The sequence below is a fragment of the Hippopotamus amphibius genome, chromosome X (assembly GCF_030028045.1).
Source record: "Hippopotamus amphibius kiboko isolate mHipAmp2 chromosome X, mHipAmp2.hap2, whole genome shotgun sequence".
Classification (NCBI taxonomy): Eukaryota; Metazoa; Chordata; class Mammalia; order Artiodactyla; family Hippopotamidae; genus Hippopotamus; species Hippopotamus amphibius.
Window position 1 is genome coordinate 20,923,806 of NC_080203.1, and position 7,217 is coordinate 20,931,022.

Below are 7,217 nucleotides of genomic sequence, written 5' to 3' on the forward strand. Positions count from 1 at the left end.
CCAGCCCAGTTCACACTTAATGCCAGCCTGATCAGAAACCTGCGGTGCCATCTAAACTTTGAAGCCCGTAGAAATTCCCTGGGATACTTTTTAATGCACAAATTTTGATTTAGCAAGTTTGGAGTGGCCCAAGATTCTGCATTGCTGTCAATTTCCCAGGTGGTGCAGATAGTGCTGATTCTTGGACCACACTTTAAGTAGTAAGGGTCTGAGTCAAGCGCCATCATTTAAGGTTCATCTCAAGTCCCACCCCAACTGACTCTTCCTCATTGCTCCAAGTCCTCCTTCAAGCTCCTGTTGCATGTTGGTGGAAGCAGCACTCACATTGTAGTTCTTTCTTCTTATTTCATGCATTTCATTTGCTTCTCTTACACAAGAATGATTCAGATGGAATGTCAGCTTTCTGAGGGCAAGATTTTTGTCGGTTTTGTTCATTGCTGTATCCTCAGAGCCTAGAACAATGTATGGCACATAGGAAACCCTCAGTAGATATTTGTTGAATGAATGAACGAATGAATGAATGGATGGATTTCCTTTGAATTCTTCACTGAAGTTGGTATAGTGCTAGTTGGTTTAGTGTTTTATTGATGGCCCGTTCAACTCCTAGGCACTGCTCTTGCTGAATCTTTAAATTGTTCACTTTACTGTATGTTACATCTTTCATTTTTTTTAAAATCCTAAATTCTTCTCTGTTACTTTAATTTCACAACTACCTAAAAGCAAATTGTATAATTTTAATAAATAAGGTAAGCATATCTAAGAGGTGACTTTTCCTGACATGATTCTGGGCTAGAGTTATGTAAGCATGTGGAAGACTGAATGCTAAATTTTAAGACCTGAACTATTGAGAAATTTCCTTAAAAACACTGCTTTTGAGATCTTAGTGAACTTTCTGATCTTTCTTTAGGTTTCCTGCTATTAAATAAACTGTCTGTTGTTGTTATTATTGATAGAGATCACTTGAGTTTTTACATGGAGTTCCTTGTAGTTTGCTTATGCTTTTTCATGTGTCTATTTCTTATTTTAAACAAAATGACAAGAAATTCAAGTATGCTTTTGTTATTCCTCCCCAAAAAGGCACTTGAATATTTGTACTCCAAAATGTCAGCCTAGAGTCTAATAATATATTACAGTGTGTCTCCACAGCTTGAGGGGAGACACCACATCTTATGTTCTGAGTAGCCCCATAGAGTGTGACATAGTGTCTCAGGTTGGATTTGATACCTGCTTGATTGATATGACCTGAGTGGCTATGAATACTTAATAACCATATAAATAAAGTAAAATTATATACAGATTAAGCAAAGTCAGTGAATTTCAAGTTAGACTGTGCCCTTGAGCCCAACAAAAGTTAATAATTTAAATTTACAATCTGTGGCTTCAGTTTCCTGACATTTGTCATACCCTCAATATTAAATATTTAAAATTTCCCATGTTTATAAATATTTACTGAATGCACTGGGCTCATAGCTAAAGTGCAGATAGACAGGAATGGCCTAACTTTAATGTAGGTGATACTGAGCTAATGCATTAGGGCCATGGTTCTCAACCAGGGGCAAATTTGCTTCCTGGAGACATTTTTGGTTGTCACAAATGGTGGGGGGGGAGGGTGCTACTGGTAGTGGGTAGAGGCCAGAGGTGCTGCTAACCATATTCCAATGCTTCCCTCACAACAAAGGATTAGCTGGCCCAAAATATACATGGTGCCAAGGTTTGAAACACCATGCCCTATGCATTAGGGGTTACTAACCAGGTATCAGACATTTTTTTTTTTTGAGATTTTTTTTTGATATGGACCATTTTTAGTCTTTATTGAATTTGTTACAATATTGCTTCTGCTTTATGTTTTGGTTTTTTGGCCCCAAGGCATGTGGTATCTTAGCTCCCCAGCCAGAGATCGAACCCACACCCCTTGTATTGGAAGGCGAAGTCTTAACCACTGGACCACCAGGGAAGTCCCATAACTAGGTAACAGACTTAAGAATCATTGTTCCTCTCCTGCACTGTTGGTGGGAATGTAAGTTGGTACAGCCACTATGGAAAACAGTTTGGAGGTTCCTTAAAAAACTACAAATAGAACTACCGTATGACCCAGCAATCCCACTCCTGGGCATATACCCAGAGAAAACCGTAATCCCAAAAGAAACATGTACCATAATGTTCATTGCAGCACTATTTACAATAGCCAGAACATGGAAGCAACCGAAATGCCCATCAACAAATGAATGGATACAGAAGATGTGGCATATATATACAATGGAATATTACTCAGCTATAAAAAGGAATGAGATGGAGCTATGTGTAATGAGGTGGATAGACCTAGAGTCTGTCATACAGAGCAAAGTAAGTCAGAAAGAGACAAATATTGTATGCTAACTCACATATACGGAATCTAAAAATGGTACTGATGAACTCAGTGACAAGACAAGAATAAGGACGCAGATGCAGAGAATGGACTGGAGATCTCGAGGTTTGGGGGGGGCAGGGGGTGAAGGGGAAGCTGAGACGAAGTGAGAGAGTAGCATAGACATATATATACTACCGACTGTAAAACAGCCAGTGGGAAGTTGTTGTATAACAAAGGGAGTTCAGCTCGATGATGGATGATGCCTTGGAGGACTGGGACGGGGAGGGTGGGGGGGGGGGAGTCGAGGGAGGGAGGGAATATGGGGATATGTGTATAAATACAGGTGATTGACCTTGGTGTACCTCAAAAACTGGTACAAGAGTGTAAAGCAATTATATTCCAATAAAAAAAAAAAAAGAATCCTTGTTCCCTGAAGATTTCAGTTCAATGTGGTGGCTTGGGCTAAAACAAACAAACAAACAATCCCATAAAATATTGGGCCACATCAAGGGGGTACTAGAAATAAAACAGTATTTTTATGCCACCTTTGTATAAACCATAGATCATTTGCCCCTAAAGAGTGAATACTACTTAATGAAAAATACTATTGAACAGAAAATAACTTTAAGAAAAATTGAATGATTTGTGTTAAAAAATTTAATCATGGAGCATGTTCTAATGTACGAGGCATTACATAGGAGTCTTCAAATATGCTGCCCCATTGAGATAAATTTGACCTCTTATTCCACTTCATAAAATTTAAAGGTAGGGTTTCACATTTTGGACTGTTACATTTTGAGACTAATCACTACATTAAAATGTATAAAGTCTGTATGTGTGTGAAGTGTAAGAAGTTGATACAATTATCTGAACTTCTTTCAATTATCTGAATATTTGGAACTAAAGGAAATTATCTGGGTAATTCTAGAACCTCACCATCCAGTGATAGGAGTATTTTGATTTAAGCTACTGGACTGTATTGGTATTTGGAAATATAACACTCAAGAGTTGTTTTTTTAATAACAGAATATGTGATACTGTAACTCTCTTCTTTACTCTCTGTGGGTATCAAATTGGAAACCAGAAAATAATAGTTCTTGCAGATGTTGTAACCTCGCTATTGTTCCAGCAAAGCATCCCAAAGAAAAACATATTGAATCAATTCTTGGTCAAGGAGCATTAAACCTATGTAATTGCTTAATTCTCCTGAATAACCTTGCACCTTTGAGGGCTTGCACAGTACTCTGCCATAGTATTGTTTATAACAAAAACCTAGTATTTAAGACTCAGCACAGCTGAATTTTCTTGCTAGCTTTACTTCCTGAGGCTACTGAGGGGAGTAGAGCAACAGAGGAGGTGGGTGGAAGCAGATGCTGCTTAAGCGGTTTCCTGCTTAGAACATTTCTTTACATATAGGCTTACTCACTTTGAAATATTTGTATTTAGGTATGAAAAGAATTGAGCTCATTACTTCTTGCCTTCACCAATTGGTTACAGAACTGAGAGGTAGATGTGACCTGAACAATTTCATTCACGTGTAGAGGTAGGAGTCAAAAGATAGAATGGTAGGAAATAACTTTTTGGTTCCAGTTTTGCTACTGCTTTAACTCTCACACAATCGCACTGTTGATATTTAGATGCCTTGGACCCAAAGTGGAGGTCCTCAGAAGGCTGCCAGTGCTCACTCATAGTCTCCTCAATGATAACAGACCACTGCTTGCTGTACCATTCAGCCTATAGTTGAGTTTTGTATTGCCATAGGGGTACATGAGGAGACTAGGGAGTTTCTTAGGAGAGATTCTTCGGGAGACTAGGCTCTTTGTAATGAAGTCAGGTAACTTGTCTGTATTCTCCAGAGTGCAATTTTTAGTCACAGCAGAACCATTCATGGGTTACCATGAAATGATGCTAGACAACCAATTTGGGTGACACTTTTTCCCTCAGAATTAACTTTTTAAAATGTATGGAATTGACTGCTTGTTCTTTAATTTGTAGGTTTCTCAAGAAAACAGTTCTAGTCAAAGGTGGCAGTTAAAAACAGGAAAAAAAAACTGGCAGTTGAGACCAAATAGGAAGTGACTATGCCATCAGCTCACACTGAGGAAAAGGAAGTTGTTGCCAGGACCTCTAAGAAAGGCAGTTGTGTAAAATTACCCTTCAACTTGCTTGCTGAGGTTCTGTCAGCCTGTGGTAAAAGCTCCCATAGTTTTGTTACTTGTGTACTCAAGAGAACATGAACACAACTGGAGAACAGCAGGCAACCCTTGCAGGACTGTTATCAGGGACTACCAGAAGTTTCTGGGGCAGAAACTCGACATTGTAGACAAGCAAAGCTCCCACTCTACTCATTTTTTTTTCCGTGCCGAATAGATATTTTAAGATCAGTTACAATTCAGTATGTTCCACCATGAGGCCCACTACAAGGGTCCAACTATAGACTGCAACAGGGGATTTTTGCTGAGAAATCAAAGGCAGAATGTTTTTTTATACTTTCACTTGGGCCCCAGAGCCTGACCAGGCCGCATCACCTTTCCCTTTTTCCTTTCGTTTCTCTTCCCTTCTTTGCCTTCTCACGTATTTCTCGAGCACAGTGCCAGGAACCGTGCAAAGTGCTGGGAATACAAAGAAATGCAAGGAGTTTGCTTTCTTGCAAGAAATACCATTAAAAAAAACCAAGGAGCACTCAGTAACCTTTAAAAATTGTATAAAAAATTTAAAAAATAAATTAAAAGGAGCACTCAAAGTGATATATAATGATAGCAGCAATACATTTTTTTTAAAGGTTACAGCAGCAGGCACCAGAGAGCAATTCATTTTACCTGTGTAGATCCTGGAAGGCTTCACAAAGAAGGTGATCTTTGAGCTAGGCCTTGAAAAATGGATAGAGAATTGGGGAAAGGGAGTGGAGAAGAAAGGGCATTCCAGATAGAAGGAACAGCATGAGCAAATGCCTAAGCGAGGCATATGTATTTCCATCACCTGATGACCTGGTTAAAGTATAGATACTGTGCTCCATGTGTACAGATTCTCATTTTGAAGGTTTGAGATGAAGAAAGTGCATTTGTATTTTATTAAAAAAAAACACTTCCCAGGTGATTATGATATGTCCTCTTGGTTATGAACCACTAGCTTAATTAAGGGATGACAAGCTTTCTTTGAGGACAAGCTGGTAGTTTGGTTTAACAGGCAGAAGCCTGTTTCATGAGGCATCCCAGCAATGAGGTTGGAAGGAGGAATGGGGGGCAGACTGTGAGCCTTGTCTTCCATGCTAAAGACTTTGGACTTGATCCCGTAGGCTCCTAGGAGTACTGAGCGGTTTTAAGGAAGAAAGGTATTTGCTCGAGATTTGTATTTAAAAAAACCCCCTCTATTTAGTACATAAAAGATAGATTGGATGTGAGAGAGCCTAGAAGCAGAGGGACCTATTAAGAGGCTATTAGGAGGCCATTGTAAAAGTACAGGAGAAGAATTGAACTAAATTAACGGCTCTGAGAATGAAGAGGAGGGGATAGAGTCCAGAAACAATTTGGAGGTGAAATAAACAGCATTCAGTTGATTGGATGTGGGCAGGACCAGAGGGAGAGGTTTAAAATGCCAGAGATGGGCTTCCTAGGTGCTGCAGTGGTTAAGAATCCACCTGCCAATGCAGGGGACACGGGTTCGATCCCTGCTCCAGGAAGATCCCACATGCCGCGGAGCAGCTAAGCCCATGCGCCACAACTATTGAGCCTGCGCTTTAGAGCCCATGAGCCACAGCTGTTGAGCCTGTGCGCTGCAACTACTGAAGCCCACATGCCTGGAGCCCGTGCTCTGCAACAAGAGAGGCCACGGCAATGAGGAGCCCGCGCACCACAACGAAGAGTAGCCCCCACTCACAGCAACTAAAGAAAGCCCGTGCACAGCAAAAAAGACCCAACACAGCCAATAATAATAATTAAAAAAATGCCAGAGACATCTAGCTTAGGGAAATGGGTAAATATCGATGCCTGGAACTGAGCCAGGGCATACAGAAGTAGGACCAGGTTTGGGGGAAAGATAAGGAGTTTTGCTTGGATACACTGTGTTTCTGGTGCCTGTATGACATCTAAGTGGCAATGTCTAGAAGACAGTTGAAAATAACAAAAGAGGTCAGGTTTCAGATACACGTCTGAGAATTGCAAAGAGAAGTGCTTTGTAACCTCATGGCAAGGTGTCAATAGAGGGCATAAAAAATAGAAATCAAATTGGAAGCATTCACTTCCTTTTAGAAAATCACTTCTTGAATAATTGTTCTATGATATGGCCCAGTCAAATGCTGCCTATGCCTACTGACATCATATCTATCTCAAAAAGTATACTATTTTCTTCAGACTAATGATTGTTAATCTCATGACTATAAGATGGTATTACTAAGTATTTCTGCTGTGTCCCTGCATACATAGATTACCCTTTGAATGCATAATGACAGTAAAGAAGGGAATGGAACAAAGGACAGGAATGATGTGAAGAGATCTGAATGCTATGTTGCCAGGTTTTCTGGGATGGTTTTCTTGCATGCAACTGTAAAATAGATTATTGTGCGCCAGAACAGTTTGTATTATATTTCCCCTCCTACACTCAAAAGAAAATGAGGTGGGAGATGACATGCATGCCTGGTTTTGTGAAGCCAAGTTAGTGTCTTCTACAATGGAAAGAAAAACAGGAACAATTTATTGCAATCTAAAGCACAGATTACTGGCAAAGTCATGATGTTTGCCTGCTGTGAAAGTGCACAGCAACTTTAGTTAATATTTCTTCAATTTTTCAGAATCATTCATACCATTCAGGTTCTTTCTGTGCTATTGGCCTTTTATGAAACTTCACACATCCCTATAGTTTACCATATGTGGAG